Source organism: Mesoplodon bidens, assembly GCF_964165515.1.
Source record: "Mesoplodon bidens genome assembly, chromosome: 3".
Classification (NCBI taxonomy): domain Eukaryota; kingdom Metazoa; phylum Chordata; class Mammalia; order Artiodactyla; family Ziphiidae; genus Mesoplodon; species Mesoplodon bidens.
This window is the reverse complement of record NC_138178.1, coordinates 46,628,375-46,644,860: the sequence shown is the minus strand read 5'-3', so window position 1 is coordinate 46,644,860 and position 16,486 is coordinate 46,628,375. Positions and strand designations below refer to the sequence as shown.

The 16,486-nt window shown below is 42.0% G+C and overlaps 1 protein-coding gene across 1 annotated transcript in view; it reads left to right on the top strand.

Moving 5' to 3' along the window:
* The first annotated feature begins 1,499 nt into the window (after window positions 1-1,499).
* MNS1 (meiosis specific nuclear structural 1) overlaps window positions 1,500-16,486 on the top strand; it is a 102,707-nt gene continuing 87,720 nt past the window's right edge. The window contains exons 1-2 of the mRNA XM_081227392.1: window positions 1,500-1,583; window positions 3,304-3,454. The gene's annotated coding sequence lies outside the window, so the exon portion shown is untranslated. The remainder of the gene's footprint in view (window positions 1,584-3,303; window positions 3,455-16,486) is intronic.

The window sequence follows — 16,486 nt, the reverse complement described above, 5'->3', positions numbered from 1 at the left end:
CTGCTCCACCAGGGGCTGCTCTGGGCTCCTGACTTGCCTCTAGTTTACTTGGTGACATGAGCAGCAGTGAAGAGCCTGCACGGGCAAGGCATCAAGGGCAAGGACTGCAACATCTGTGGGGCTGTTGAACTGTGCAAATCCACCCACCATCAAAGCTTAGTCAGCTAACTTCTCTTCCTTTTGGTTCATCAGGCCCTCGCTGGATCACGTGCGTCTCTCTCTCCACTGAGCTGCTCTTACAATGTGCAATTTATCATTTTATTATAATCAGTCTTGTAATCTAATTGCTCCTGGTACATTGAGCTACCACAACAAAACCACATTTGTGTCTTTCACTTCTTTGAAATGAGACACAGTATCAGGTGTGCAGCAGGTGTCTAATACTTAATCTAATTGGGAATCAGAAAATAAGAGCTTGTAGAAAATGTAAGTATAGCTTCCTCCTTTCAAAGAATAGTACACAGATCCAGAGAATTGCTGCTTTATTCATTCCACAGGTGTCTAATGGAACTTTCAAGTCACTGTGCTGGGCACTGTGCAGGAGACAGAGGTGCCCAAGAGATGGGCCCAGCTCTCACGGACCTTTCAGTGAAGCATGGAAAATAGGAGTCATGCCCCAATCACCAAAGGGCGAAACCCAGGAGGAAGGTAAAATAAGTCTGAGGGGGGATCTCAGGTGAGGGAGATGATGGGTCATTTAAAGACTCAGGGTGGTTTTACGGAAAAGGTGGCAGCTGAATTCCATGTTGAAGGATGTGCTCTGTGGGAATGGGAGAAGAGTATTCAAGTATGCATGCGCTGTGGCCTTCACCAAGCTTTACATCCAGCTCAACACCAGCCACAGGAGTCCGCTGGGACAAGTGTGATTGTGGCTGCCAGCCACGCTGAGCCTCCTGAGGGTTTGCTGAAGGAGGACACGACCGTCCACCAGAATCAGAGCTCCTCTTGACGTGGCTACCCCAGCTCTCCACACCCAAAGAGGGCTGCCTCTCTCCTCTCGTTTCTCAGTTCTAATTGTCCCCTCTTCCCCCCTCCAAGGGCAGGGAAGCTTGTAGTCCGACTTGCCTTTGGCAGCTGAGATGCGCTCTGACCTTCTCCGGTGGCCCCAACCCCAGGGCCCTAGACCAAGGCCCAGCTGTGCCCAGAGCCCCTCTGCCCAAACGTGCTGTGAGTTTCTGCTCTGCCCGAGCCTTGCCTGGTTATCGCGCCCCTGGAGGGTACACAGGTGTGGCCCACTTCTGTCTGGGCTCCGCCTCCACTCCGCCCCCGGGTTTACTCTTCCCAGGACGGAAGCCAGGCTGGGCCTGTTTCTGAGAGGAGTGGTTGAGTGAGCTCAGAACGCTCAGGCCAGGAGCTTCCGAGCCCTCCCCACTGAGGCCCCAGCTCGCCCTTAACTCTGCCTTCACATGGCTCCGCCCCGCCCTCCCGCCTGCACAGAAGGCTCACTCTCCGCGACGCTGCCTGCGACCCAGTTCCGCCCTCCCCCGTCCACCGGAGTAGCGGCTTCAGCCCTGCTGGCGCTTCTGCTCACCCGGCTTCCCCTCGCTGGGCATGTGCAGTGGCCAAAGCCATCTCCTCTCCAGGTCTGCTTGCTTTCTTTTGTCTCCTGTCGCTTATTCCCTTTGGATTTAGGGAGAGAGGGAAAGCATCAGGATGCTAGCACAGCAGCACAGGGAACAGAACAGAGAGGTGCTGGATAACGTGCTTTTCTTCTTAGCTTAAAAGCCTGTCCCACAATTTCCTCTCCATTCTCCCCTCTAGACCTGAATCTTACCTTCCTGTCTCCAACTTAACCGCCACATCAAGGGGGTTTCTGAAAGTGGCATCTGGATGAAAAGGCAGCCTCTTGGGCACTCCAGCAGCTGGTGAGGCCTTCCTGCCTTCTGATTGTTTAGGTTTCTGTCCGGTGGCAACGGGGGTAGGTAGGGTGGGAAGATGCTCCAAGCCAGGGTACCCTAATGTGCTCTCTCTTGGCTCTAAGGCTTCTTGTCCCTTTGGCCTGGGCAGGCTTTAAGTCACTAATTCTTTAGAGGTATGATATCCTTTTTACCTTTTATTTAAGTTCCTCTATCCCAAAGTTTAGTTTAAGTAAACATTTATATATGGCAAAAATATATGATTCACTTCTAATCCTTTGGTAGATGTGCATTTCACACTGTTTAATGTCACCCTGTTTGAGGTAGGACAATACATCAGGGCTGTGCCCAGTTTCCCTTTTCTACCTTCCAACTACACCACATTCTTATCACCTGCCCTTGGGTGGGGGCCTCCATCTTCTTGTCTGTCTGTCAGGCAGGCACTGGCAGTGCTGATGCTGGCCAGACTGAGCTCCCATTGCTGCCTCAGAACCTCCAGGTACTTTAAAAAACACCTTGCTTAGGGCTATCTGTGGATTTGGACTGAGGGAAAAGGCTAGAGGAGTGACTTCTTTGCTGTAATCTGCCTCAAACACCTCATATTTGAATGTGTAGGCAGCAAACTCTGGTCTCCTGGCCTGATGATATGACAGCCTTGGGAACCAGTGGTCACAGACCACCCCAGCTTCAGTCTGAGCAAGCAGGGAGGTCATTGGACAGGGTTTCACCTGATCCTTCTCTACTTCCAGCCCCCAAAACCCCCATTAGCTCACGGTTAAGATTCAGGAGATATTCACAGACAAAAATGACATAAAATGTGCAGACGTTAGGTACTTAACATTGATCTCCTCAAAAGAGGTTTAACACCAGTAAAAACTGAAAATAGACTCAAAATCATTTTCATTTTAGAAATTGTCCTATGGAAGCATTTGAATGCATGATAAAGAGTATCCTTCTCAATCTACTAAGCAAATGTAGGATCCGTGAACCCAAGGCTGACTGAGCCTGGAAGCTTTCTCTCCAGCCTGCAGGCCATGGCTCCCTCTAGTGTCCCTGACTCAGCCTTTGTTTCAGGCTTCAAACGCCCAGGGCCTGAGGAGTCTATTTATATGGAGATTCAAAGCCAGGTTCAAGGAACTTCTCTTCCTCTTAACCTTCCACGGTGACTCTTGACCACAGGCATCTCCTCCCTCCATGAGCTCCTTTGTTATTTTCTGTTGCTTACAACTAACATTTTATCATAGTCTGTTTATAAGTTAATTCTTTCATGTCTTTACCAACCCCCCGCCAAAAAAAATCCCACAATATCAGTCATGCAATAAGTATCTAATACTTACTTTAAATTTGGGAATCAGAATATTAGAGTCAATAGGAAAGCTAATATAGCTTCCTTCTTGCACAAAATGGGAAACAGATCCAGAGAATTGCTGCTTTATTTATCCCACAGGTGTCTAATGAAACTTTCAAGTCACTGTGCTGGGAGCTGTGCAGGAGACAGAGGTGCCCAAGAGATGGGCCCAGCTCTCACGGACCTTTCAGTGAAGCATGGAAAATAGGAGTCGTGCCCCAATCATCAAAGGGAGAAACCCACTAGGAAGGTAAAAATAAGCCTGAGGGATCTCAGGTGAGGGAGATGATTGGTCTGCTGTGGGACTCAGGGTGGTTTTATGGAGAAGGTGGTACTTGAGCCCCACCTTGAAGGATCTGGCTATGAGGGAATAGGGGAAAGTGTGGTGGTGTGAAAGCACATTCAGGGAAGAAAACATGAAGGAGAATATTAGAAGCTAGGACCAGAATGCCTCAGGGTCAAATTATAGCAGACTTTGAATGCTGGCCAAAAAGCTTGCACTCTAACCAGTAAGCAGGAAGCACTACAAAGGAAGATTTATAAAAATTTCCAAATTCTTGGGCTTCCCTGGTGGCGCAGTGGTTGAGAGTCTGCCTGCCAGTGCAGGAGACACGGGTTCGTGCCCCGGTCCGGGAAGATCCCACATGCCGCGGAGCAGCTGGGCCCGTGAGCCATGGCCGCCGAGCCTGTGCGTCCGGAGCCTGTGCTCCACAGCAGTGAGAGGCCCGCGTACCGCAAAAAAAAAAAATCCAAATTCTTGAACATGTATTGAACTCTTTTTCAAAAGTGAATTCTCCATCCTTGGAGGTTTAAGGACCAACTGGATGTGCTTTTATCCACCTATCCACTTATGATTTATAGAGATTCACAAAGAGGATTCATGCATGGACTAAGTAACTGCTATGGTTACTTCTTTTTTTTTTTTTTGCGGTACACGGGCCTCTCACTGCTGTGGCCTCTCCCGTTGCGGAGCACAGGCTCCGGACGTGCAGGCTCAGTGGCCATGGCTCACGGGCCCAGCCGCTCCGCGGCATGTGGGATCCTCCCGGACCAGGGCACGAACCCATGTCTCCTGCATCGGCAGGCGGACTCTCAACCACTGCGCCACCAGGGAAGCCCCGCTATGGTTACTTCTGATTGAGATTACAAAATCAGGATTTTGGAACTAGAAATTGACCCTAACATCACAGGAGGGAAGACTGAATTTGTATTTAGTAGGTGCTAAATGTATGCTTCCACAATTAATGAATGACATGAACAGAGTTATGCTTTAGGGAAAGGAATTTGGCTGCAATGTTTAAACTAGATTAGCAAGAAGGGAGAGACTGGATATAGGAAGACTGCTTAGGACACTGTTATTCATTTTCAAGGCCTAAACTAGGTTAGTGGAGATGGGAATGGAAAGTAGATAGACACGGTGGATGTAGAATCAGGATGACTACTTTGTTGTAGTTATCTGTGACTCTCTTCCTCAATGGATTGAAAATTCCATGGGAGCAAGAAGTGTATCTTATTTGACTTTCTATCCCCATTGCCTAACAATGACTAGCACATCTAAGTGCTCAGCAGGTATTGAATGAGGTTGTGGAGTCAGTGGTGCCTGGCTGAATGAGTAAGTAGTTGAGATGGTATCACTTGAGGGGCACTGGATATCCAAGCTGCTGGACAAGGGGCAGCCAGAGTCCCTGGATCTGAGCCCAGGACTTGGGTGGTCCTGGGGCAGAGGGAACACAGGACACAGCATCTGTCTCTACTTCCTCACTCTCCATGCCAGGCAGGACTTCATCCCCACAGCCCCACCAGAAATTTTCACATTTAGGTCACCCCACCCTTGCCCTGCCTTCCCTCTTTGACTTAACTTCTCATCAGCATTTGACACAGCTGACCATTTCATTCTTGGAACATTCCCTTCACTTAACTTCCAAGACATTACTCTGCTGGTTTTCTTCCTACCTTAGTGATGACCCCTTTCATTCTAGGCATTTTGGCTTAACCTCCTATTCCCAATCTTTAAATCAATGGTTCTAAGTCTTAGCTGCACATAAGAATCACCAGGAGCTTTTTTTTTTTTTTTAACATCTTTATTGGAGTATAATTGCTTTACAATGGTGTGTTAGTTTCTGCTTTATAACAAAGTGAATCAGCTATACATATACATATATCCCCATATCAACTCCGTCTTGAGTCTCCCTCCCACCCTCCCTATCCCACCCCTCTAGGTGGTCACAAAGCACCGAGCTGATCTCCCTGTGCTATGTGGCTGCTTCCCACTAGCTATCTATTTTACATTTGGTAGTATATATGTGTCCATGCCACTCTCTCACTTTGTCCCAGCTTACCCTTCCCCCTCCCTGAGTGCTCAAGTCCATTCTCTACATCTGTGTCTTTATTCCTGTCCTGCCCCTAGGTTATTCAGAATCTTTTTTTTTTAGATTCCATATATAAGTGTTAGCATACAGTATTTGTTTTTCTCTTTCTGTCTTACTTCATTCTGTATGATAGTCTCTAGGTCCATCCACCTCACTACAAATAACTCAATTTCGTTTCTTTTTATGGCTGAGTAATATTCTATTGTATATATGTGCCACATCTTCTTTATCCATTCATCTGTCGGTGGACACTTAGGTTGCTTCCATGTCCTGGCTACTGTAAATAGTGCTGCAATGAACATTGTGGTACATGAACTCTTTTTTAAAATAAATAAATTTATTTATTTATTTTTATTTTTGGCTGCCTTGGCTGTTGCTGCACGTGGGCTTTTCTCTAGTTGTGGCGAGCGGGGGCTACTCTTTGTTGTGGTGCACAGGCTTCTCATCAGGTGGCTTCTCTTGTTGCAGAGCACAGGCTCTAGGTGCATGGGCTTCAGTAGTTGGGGCACTCGGGCTCAGTAGTTGTGGCTCGCGGGCTCTAGAGCGCAGGCTCAGTAGTTGTGGCGCACGGGCTTAGTTGCTCCACAGCATGTGGGATCTTCCTGGATTGAACCCGTGTCCCCTGCACTGGCAGGCAGATTCTTAACCACTGTGCCACCAGGGAAGTCCCTGAGTAAATGTTTTTGTCATTTCTCCACATCTAATCCATCATCAAATTCTGATAGTTTTATTTCTAAATTACATTCTAGACCCAACCACTTCCCATCACCTCTGCCACCACCATTCTCAGCCCTCACTGTTCCACAGCCATGGCTTCCTGACTGTTCTTCCTGACTTCACTCTTGCTGCTTTACAGCTCACACAGACCTTAAAGGGTTCTTCAAAAACTTACATCATATTTCTTCCTCTTTAAAAGTCTGTCCAGTGGCTTCCTATTATATATAGAACAAAATTCAAACTCTCTAGTCTGGCCTTCAAGGTTCTTTGTGATCTGACCTTTCCTACTATCCAACCTTTCCCTCACTCTCCCCTTTATTCACTCTCTTCTTGCTGTGCCTCCTTTTTGCTGTTTGTGATAGCCTTTGCCTCGCAGGCTCTTTGCCTAAATCTTCATGTGGCTTGATGCTTACAGTGTTCAGATCTCTGCCCACGTGCTATCTCTTTAAGAGTCTTTGCTGACCTACCCTCTCACAGCTAAAACGGTCACTATCCCTCCCCGCAGTGGTCCTCTATTTTAACCTTGCTTTATTCTCTTCTTAGCTCTTATTATTATCTGAAATCATGGTATTTGTTTATTTCTGTCTCCCCCTCCCCCCAGGAGGAGACAGGGGACTTGTCTGTTTTGTTTATTACCAGTAGTTTCTCAGTAATTATCTGTTGAATGAATTGTTAAATCCAGACTTGGAATTCAAACTGATAGTGAAGCAGACTGTACTACCAAGTTGTCACTGTGAGGTAGATGAATAATCTCAGCACGAGGCATAATTAATTAAAGACTCTATCAAAGGTGTTTTAGGAGAGTCTCTGCCTTAGCCGGTAGGCAGGCTGTCTGCCCTAAACTTCCTTTCTTCCTCTAGTCATGGTGTCTGAAACTCTCCCATTGGCAATTCAGATTCATGCCTCTGTGTTGGAAGGTTTTCACCTCCTCTTGAATTCTCTACCAAAATTCAAATGCCTTCAGCATGTGTCTATTGGCTAATAAAAGATTTGGGAAAAAGGATTTTCTGAGAGATCAGACCAAGAACAGAAGGGACTAAAAGCAGAGGGAAGGCAGCTGATGGCCATACTAAATTTTCTTCACCGTGCTATAATGCCTTTGACAGAGTCACTGGAGGGAATCAGTCCTATAGAAAGCTGGATTGCTATAGGCCTTAACAAAAGACTTTCTGTGTGGATTCCAGTGGGACTAGCAACCTCCGAATCTCTCCCTCTCCCGTGTACTTCCTGTTCCACTCCGCAATCCCCAGTATAATTTCCTGCATGTGGGGGCTTGACAGTTTGGTAGTCTACCCTCCTGATTGTTTTTCTATCACAGTAAATCAACCAGCCCAACCTATATCCTTAAGAAAATAGTGATTTTTAAATGCCTAAACAATATGTTATAGTATTCTTAAATGCTAGTTGAAAACATTTCCTTATTATAAGGTAATACTTATATTTTAATAACATGTTAGAAACAAAGAATTTAATTTCCCTAGTATTCAAATTTGGGTTCCCTGAGAAGTAGACTCAGAGATGGAGATTAGCATGCAGAGCATGTAGCAGGGAGCACTCTTGGGATCAACATTTGTGGAAGGGAAGGAAGCAGGACTGGGCAGAGGGAAAAGCTGAGATCAGTGCAGCTTCCACAAAGGCCTCAGCTCAGCCCCTGGAGAGCTCTTCAGAAGAGCTGGGATGGCCCTTTAGAGTTGACTCCCCTTGCAGTGAGGAAGCTAGGGTTTCAAACTCCCACATCAGACAGACATTGGATTCAAGCTGATACCCTGTGAGAGAGGGGGCTGTGTGGCCAAGGGCAATTTCTGGAGAGGACTGACAGCTGATGGTTATCTAGTGACAGCACTCCTAACATCTAGGAAAATAAGTCCTTAGACCAGAATACAGATCTGGGCAACACAACACAGCATCCATTACACCTAGTGTTTTCATGTTAATGTCACTTTTTGGTTGCTAACATTATTCTGGGTATCTATATTGCGAGGCAGTTTGATTAATTATGTACTAAGAATCTCCCTCCACTGAGTTGGCTTTACTACTGAGGAATCTTTTCTTGTTCATGCTGTGCTTCTGAAATACTTTCACTTTTCTGTCCATAACATGTGCTATATTCATATGCAGACGAGAACTTTGTTTTTTGATGTTGTTGTCATTCTTATTTAACATTTTGTGAAGCACTCACAGGATGTACGAGGGTTCTCAGATTGTTTCTTGGCCATCTGCAGTGGCCAGTCCGGATGATTAGAAAAGTAAGATTCGACTCTCATTAATCCTGCAGACTCATTTGAATCCATGTCCCAGAATTTTCTTTAAAATAAATAAATAAAACCCTCAGCCTAGATGATGTTGGAGGAACTAATTACCCAGGCTTCCCATTATAGTTTTGTCTGTGTAAGGACTGCCAACTGGGGCCCTGAGTAAGCGTAATTGAGAATTAATGTGTTCTGCAGCTCAGAGATGGGAAATAAAACTGAGATGACCCATATAAAGGAAAAAAAGATGATTCTTATCATGTAATTGAGGCAATAAGGACCCATGATTGTTGGCTTTATTGCTCAGGCCTAGCACACGGACAAAGACAAAAGGACCTTCTTTCTGCTATGGTTTTTCAATCTGGCAAATTTGGTCTCTGAAATAAGACTAAATTATACCTTGTTCATCTCTGCAAAAACATGGACATGAAAGAGCAAGGAAGTTATACTTAGTAAGTTCAACACATGTCCCAGCGAGCATTAAGCAAATAATAGATTCTTATTTGAGATGGTCTACTTGTCTGGAATTCTAATATTGTGGTTGGGACTAGGAGTTGGTATCAGGTGCATCATGGGCCTATATCCCTCTCCCTGCACTACTCCCAGCAACTGAGGATGATGAGGGAAGTTCCATTTTTCCTTGCAGTTTTGGTTTATTGCTAGGGAGGCTCTACTCAGTGTTTTTGTTTGGATGGCAATATAGTCCCATGGCTTGGCATGTGACTCTGAAATCCTGGCTTCATAACTTAGTAGTTGTATTATGTTAGCCATCCTAAACTATCTGCTCTGATCCTCAGTTTCTTCCTCTCTAAATTTACAATGACCAGAGTTCCTACTCCTAGAGTTGTTAAAATAATTAGACAATGCATGTGAAGTGCTGATGGTGCATAGTAAAACCAGTAAATATTAGGTATTATTGTTTGCTCAGAATGAGTTCACAGGTATAAGATTAGGTTGAGAGTCACTTGGACAATTTCTGGGACAAAGAAAGGGGCAGATAGATTTGGTTGAACTACTAATTCTTTTAATATATACAATTAAGTAAATAAAATAGCAACAAAGAAGTTTCCATGCAGAGTTGAAACCAATGAGATAAATTCCCTCTTTAAAGTTAGATCTAACTGTGGGAGCTGGATTAGATAATTTATTGGTAGCAAAGGTAATATTAAATGTTAAGTTAGGAGTGGCCATTGCTGTCATTGCAAGTCCAGGAATAGCCATTTCTGTCCATCACAAAAGATATAAGTCAGTCAAGGAATTGTATTTTCCTATACCAAAAAACCCTCCCTAGCTGAGCAGAACAAGATGTAGACTCACCAAACTCAACAACCTGCTTTTCTCACAAGAAAGCATAAGACTTAAGAACAGAATTTTAAATTTTGGTCTGGTAGCCAACTTAGGCTCTGCTCCACTAAGGTATTATTATTATTTTTTTTGTGTGTGTGTGGTACGCGGGTCTCTCACTGTTGTGGCCTCTCCTGTTGTGGAGCACAGGCTCCGGACGCACAGGCTCAGCGGCCACGGCTCACGGGCCCAGCCGCTCCGCGGCATGTGGGATCTTCCCGGACCGGGGCACGAACCCGTGTCCCCTGCATCGGCAGGCGGACTCTCAACCACTGTGCCACCAGGGAAGCCCTACTAAGGTATTATTAACTGAGTAGGAAAAACGGGTCTCTGTAAAACATAAAATGTTTCTAGCACACGTATTCCTTAATCTAGGTATTTTATTTGGAAATTTTAAACTTCTGTGTTAGATTGCCTGTTGATTTTTATGTTTAAGAGAAGTGTTTCTTCCATATCATGTTGTCTTTTCTAGTTGAATTTGCCCTGTCTTTATTCACTCAACAAATATTTATTGAAGGGCCACTATGAACCAGTTAGGTAGTAGGTGGGTGTTCTGAGTGGAGGTAAAAGGAGGAGGATAAAAATGGTTAACAGGCAAATGTCTTTGAAAATTCTATTGAAAATGTGTATTATTTTTATACTTTACATTCATGTGTCTGAATGAACTCATCTCTATGCTTCCTTAGAGTTGGGACCACATCTCCATAGTATTTTGGTAAAATTTCTGTTATCTCTGACAAGCATCCACTTGACACATTTGCTAAGGGATGCTAAAAGATTGTTGTAGTCAGTAGCGGGAGACAGTGACCCTAAGGGCAACGTGATTACCAGTAATATAGTTTCTCTGATTGGAAGAAAGTTAGCTACAGGTATAAATGCAACCTGAATAAATGATACAATTTGTGGATCTGTTTCTAGACATCAAGCTTTAAGAAAGTTTGAGGAGTTAAGTTTTAACTATTTAAAACAAAACACAAGAAAATCAAGCTGCAATAATCAGAAAAAGGAAAAATGGAATAGAGAGAAAAGGGAAGTTAAAATGAAAACCATAGCTTCTCTCTGAAATTATAACAGTGTTGGTAAAGGATTTGGTATCTTGCCCACTACAGGTGAGAATAATTTCTAAAATATAAAGTCAAGGTTTCACTGAAGGCATCCGGAAAGATTAGCATCCAGTAAAATTGAAAGGAATCAAGTTTAGTTTTTTTTTTATTTATACTGCATTCTTCTATTGCTTCTTCCATCCTACTTCCTTTCATTTAAGGGAATCTTAAATAATTTGTTTTGGCTTTTCTGTGAAGACTGTGAGAGGGGAATGCAGGGCTCTACCCATAACCTCCTGAATCAGACCATCTGGAGAGTGTGATTCATTCACCTGCACATTTTTTTTGGTAGTAAGATAAACATAACATGAAATTTACCATCTTAACCATTTTTTAGTGTACAGTTCATTGGCATAAGTATATTCACATTGTTATGCAACCATCACCACCATCCATCTCCCAAACTCTTTTCTTCTTGCAAAACTGAAAAGTCTTGGCCCATTAAACAATAACTCTCTGCTCTTGTCTCTTCCCCCAGGCCCTGGCAACCACCATTCTACTTTCTGGCTTTATGACTTTGACTATTCTAGGTATCTCATGCAAGTGGAATCAGACAGTATTTGTCCTTTTGTGAGTGGCTTATTTCACTTAGCACAATGTCTTCAATGTTCATCCAGGTTGTAGCATGTGTCAGAGTTTCATTTCTTTTTAAAGGTGAATAATATTCCCTCGAATGTAAATGTCACATTTTGTTTATCCATTCATCCATCTGTGGACACTTGGGCTGCTTTCACCTTTTGCCTATTGTGAATAATGCTGCTATGAATTTGGGTGTACAAATATCTCTTCAAGACCTGCTTTCAGTTATTTTGGGTATATGCCTAAAATTAGGATTGCTGGATTGTATGGTAATTCTATTTTAATTTTTTAAAGGGAGAACCAAACTGTTTTCCATGGCAGCTACACCAATTTATATTCCCACCAACACAAGAGTTTTGATTTCTCCACATCCTTGCCAACAATTGTTGTTTACTTGTTTTGTTTTATTAATAGTAGTTATCCTACTATGTGTGAGATGATATCACACTGTGGTTTTGATTTGCATTTCCCTAATGATTAGTAATGCTGAGCATCTTTTCATGTGCTTGTTGGCCATTTGTATCTCCTTGAAGTGTCTATTCAACTCCTTTGCCCATTTTCAAAATTGGTTGGGTTTTTGTTGTTGTTGAATTGTATGAGTTCTTTATATATTCTGGATATTGACCCCTTATCAGATATATGATTTGTAAATATTTTATCCCATTCGCTGGATTGCCTTTTCACTCTGTTGATTGTGTCTTTTGATGCACAGAAGAGTTTTATTTTTATGTAGTCCAATTTATCTATTTTTTCTTTTGCTACCTGGGCTTTTGGTGTCATGTCCAAGAAAACACTGTCAAATCTAATGTCATGAACTTTTTACCCTATGTTTTCTTCTATGAATTTTACAGTTTTAGCTCTTAGGTTTAGGTCTTTGATTCATTTTGGATTAATTTTTGTGTATGGTATAAGGGAAGGGTCCAATTGATAAAACTGAATTCCCATTCAGGATTAAAACTCTTCACAAACAAGGGAATAAAACACCTACAGTGTGAAAAATAGTTTCCAATGTGTAACTTTCATATTACAGCATATACAGTATAATTTCTGTTAAAGATTTGTAAGTATATATGTGCACGGTTCACTAACGTGTTAATAGTCATAATCTCTGGGTAAAGAAATATAGTGTTCTGTTCTTATATTTAGTTATCTATATTCTTACTTTCTAACAATGTACATATAATGCTTTTGCAATAATAAAGCAAAAAACAAACAAAATCTGCAGCAAACATCATACTTAGAGGTGAGATGTCAAACATATTAGTTAAGGTGTCCCCTATTAGTTCTTCTATTTGTCATTTTATTGTAGATTCTAGCCAGTTCAATAAGGAAGGGAAAATTTTTAATGGTATAAGGAGAGGAAAGAAAAGCAAGAAAATGTTTATAAACGTGGAAACTCAAGAGATAACAGAAATGATTATAATTTTAAATGGAATTCAGAAAGACTAGTGGATGTAAAGTCAATATGCAGAAACAATTTGCATTCTTATATAACAGCAATAAGCAGAAAATTAATTTTGTAAAAGATACAGTGCTGGGGGCTTCCCTGGTGGCGCAGTGGTTGAGAGTCCGCCTGCCGATGCAGGGGACACGGGTTCGTGCCCCTATCCCGGAAGATCCCACATGCCGCGCAGCGGCTGGGCCCGCGAGCCATGGCCGCGGAGCCTGTGTGTCCGGAGCCTGTGCTCCGCAACGGGAGAGGCCACAGCAGTGAGAGGCCCGCGTACAGCAAAAAAAAAAAAAAAAAAAAAAAAAAAAAAAAAAAAGATACAGTGCTGGATGTCTATTTGTCCCTCCAGATTTACTCTCTACTCTTGTCCATACTTGGTAATGCCTTATTGACTAGTGATAAGAGGCTCCCTTATTCTTTGGCTTCTCATTAGTTTAAGCAGCAGGAGATCAAGGAAGGGTGAAAGAGGGTGGGGATTATATTGCCTCACCTCTCTTCCTGTGAGGTTGTTCCTGGCTGGCTGTATCCCTTGACCAAAGGTCCCAGCTCCCATCAAAGTAGCAGTTTTTTACTTTGGGTTCTGGAAAATTGCCTCTTCCCCTTGCCTTTAGGGTTAGGAGTGGTAACGGTTCCCCTCAGTACTGTACAATTTCTGGTTTCTTTAAACCCTGCTTACATCTTTGTAAATGACCCAAATGAGCTGCTCTTTCCTACTTGGACCTTAAATGATATAGATATTATTTGTGACAGCAGCAAAGAAGTTAAAGTAACTAGGAATAAACCTAACAAAAAGAGGCACAAGATCTTTATAGAGAAAATTACAAAACTTAATTAAAAGATTTTTAAAAAGACATTCTAGGGATGTACAATGTACATGGATGGGAGGACATACTATCATAAACACACAGGGTTTTCTCCAAATTGATCCACAGATTCAGTGAAGTTCCAATCAGTTTTTTTTTTTTCATGGAACTTGGCAAGGGAAATCTAAGTTTATATATATGAACTGAGGGCAGAGAATAGCCAAGGAAGTTCGAAGAACAGCAAATCTGGTCAAATATTATTATAATTTTACATAATAATAGTATTATATAAAAGTATTATAGGAAACATAATAATTAAATAACCATGAAATTGGTACACTGTAAATTATTAGGGAAAGACAATGATGCTGGGACAATGGTTATCCATATGGATAAAAGAATAATAAAATTGTATTCTTATATCACATTATATAAAAGATATGTAAATTCTAGGTGAATTATAGATGGATCATGAAAAGCTTTATGAACTCACATTATTAAAGGATTGTTTAAATAAGGCAACCCCCCCCATAAGACATAAAGGAAACAATTGATAGCTTTGACTACATTGGACTTAAAATTTCTGTGCATTAGAAGGGATCTTAGAGAAAGTAAAAATATAAGCCAGAGCTTGGAGAAAACAAAGTAGATATATGTGTACTACCATGTAATTTCACAAGCACAGTGTGGAATTAAAAGCTATTTGCAGAAGTATGGCTCAGTTTTATCATTAAAGCATGCAAAATAATATCACATTTTTTTCAGAGATTGAATTGATTCATGGTATTAAAAGTATAAAGACATGCATGAGAATGATAAATGCTATTAAATACAGAATAGTGTTATCTCTTGAAGGACAAAATGAGACAGGGTGATGTTTACAAGTGCACAAGACAGCTTCCATAGTTTTTCTTATGTTGTATGAAAACATGGGTGCCATATTATTCTCCATACCTTTCTGTATGTCAGAAATATTACCAATGCAAGTGGACATGATATAAAAGTAGAAACTAGATACCAGCAATCAAAGTTCAAGAAACTAAAAGTTGTGGGATTTAAGTTTTAAAATCTAAACTAGATATGACTGTAATATTTAAGGGAAAAGTAGGAAAATAAAGCATTGTTTAAATGAATAGATGTTAAAAGGAGGATAACATAAAATATTTCCTTATTAACGGGAAAGCGAAACTGTGGGGGTTTTTTTTGTTTGTTTTTATTTTTTTGCTAGAAAATTTACCAACATCTTTTCTACTAGTAATTCAATGTTGACCCAAGGTAAAGGCTATTTATGGAAACTCAGAAGCCAAAGAAGAATAAGAAAAACATAATGGAATTAGATGAAGTAGGTGTGGACAGAACTAAAATCTCTGATCAGATGTCCTTGCGCGCTTCAGAAATTGGTAAAGAATTTCACAAAACACTGTCTATCATTTTATAAAACTCTGGTAGAGTTTCTGCTGAGGTTCTGAATGAAAAAAAAAAATGTCAGCACAAAGACTTTTTTTTAATGGAAAAGAATGGCCTTAGTATTATAATATGTCTTCAAGTCAAATTCCTTGCCCAGGAAGCTATTGAACCTCTTTTGAAAGGGTTAATTTGCAAATCTTAAAAATAGTGTTGGACTTAAAATCAACATGAATTGGTGAAGATTAGAATCTGTCAGTTGAATCTAATTTTCTTCTGTGATAGGTCTGTTAAAGGGCAGCGACAGTGTAATTAATTGCTTGAGGCTGAGAAACCCAATTAATCTTTAAGCTGGCTTTTATTTCATATAATGTTAGTGCTAGAAGAGGCCTCAAGGAACATCTAGACTACTCTGTTCATTTTATAGATGAGGAAACACACATCAGGGAGGTTAAATGATTTGTTCAAGGTCAAAGATACTGTCTGTCCTTGCCACTGAGTCCTGTAAAGAGGTTCATATTGCATCCTTAAAGCTTTTATGAGTTTCTTTCCATCTGATCATGAAATATTATTTGAACATGGGTTTTTCTGGGAATTCATCTCATGAATATCTCCTTGGAAGGATTTCCAAGCCTCCATTTTTAAAATTTGAAGCCTGCTCCATAATGTTTATGCAGCAAAGGGGGAGTGGGGAGGGGCCATGTCCTCGTCTACACACTCCTGGAGACAGAGGAGCAGCCCTTTGTGGACTTGTGGAAAAACAGGGGTCCCAAATTGACGGTGTGAGTGACACCTAATCCTGATGGTAACTTGCAAGCCATGCCATCCCTTAAGGATTCTATGGGCCTGACTGTAAGACGTAAGTAGAAAAAGCTAGTATGCAGAGTATTTTTCGAGAAGTTATCAGTCTGGTAGCTATGATAACAAAGATGACATATGAGAAGATCAGCAGAAATGAGACAGCTACTGTAATTGTGGAAAGCATGGAGGCATGCCTTGTGTCAGTGTGGCAGCCACGAGGTGTTCTGCTCAAATCTCCCTTTAAGAGAACCTACTGCAAGGGTAATGGGTGTCCAAGAACCTCCAGTTGCTGTGCATTTGGATCTCAGCAGCATTCATGCTGAGCCCTCGCTCTCCTGAAGCTGCTCCCAGCCAATGCCTGAGCATGGCTGGGTGTTTTGGGCCCAACATGGGACACCTCTAATGCAGAGTCTTTGCTTGGGGACTCCACATTGGCCTGGCAGAGACTTTCTCAATTGTGCTG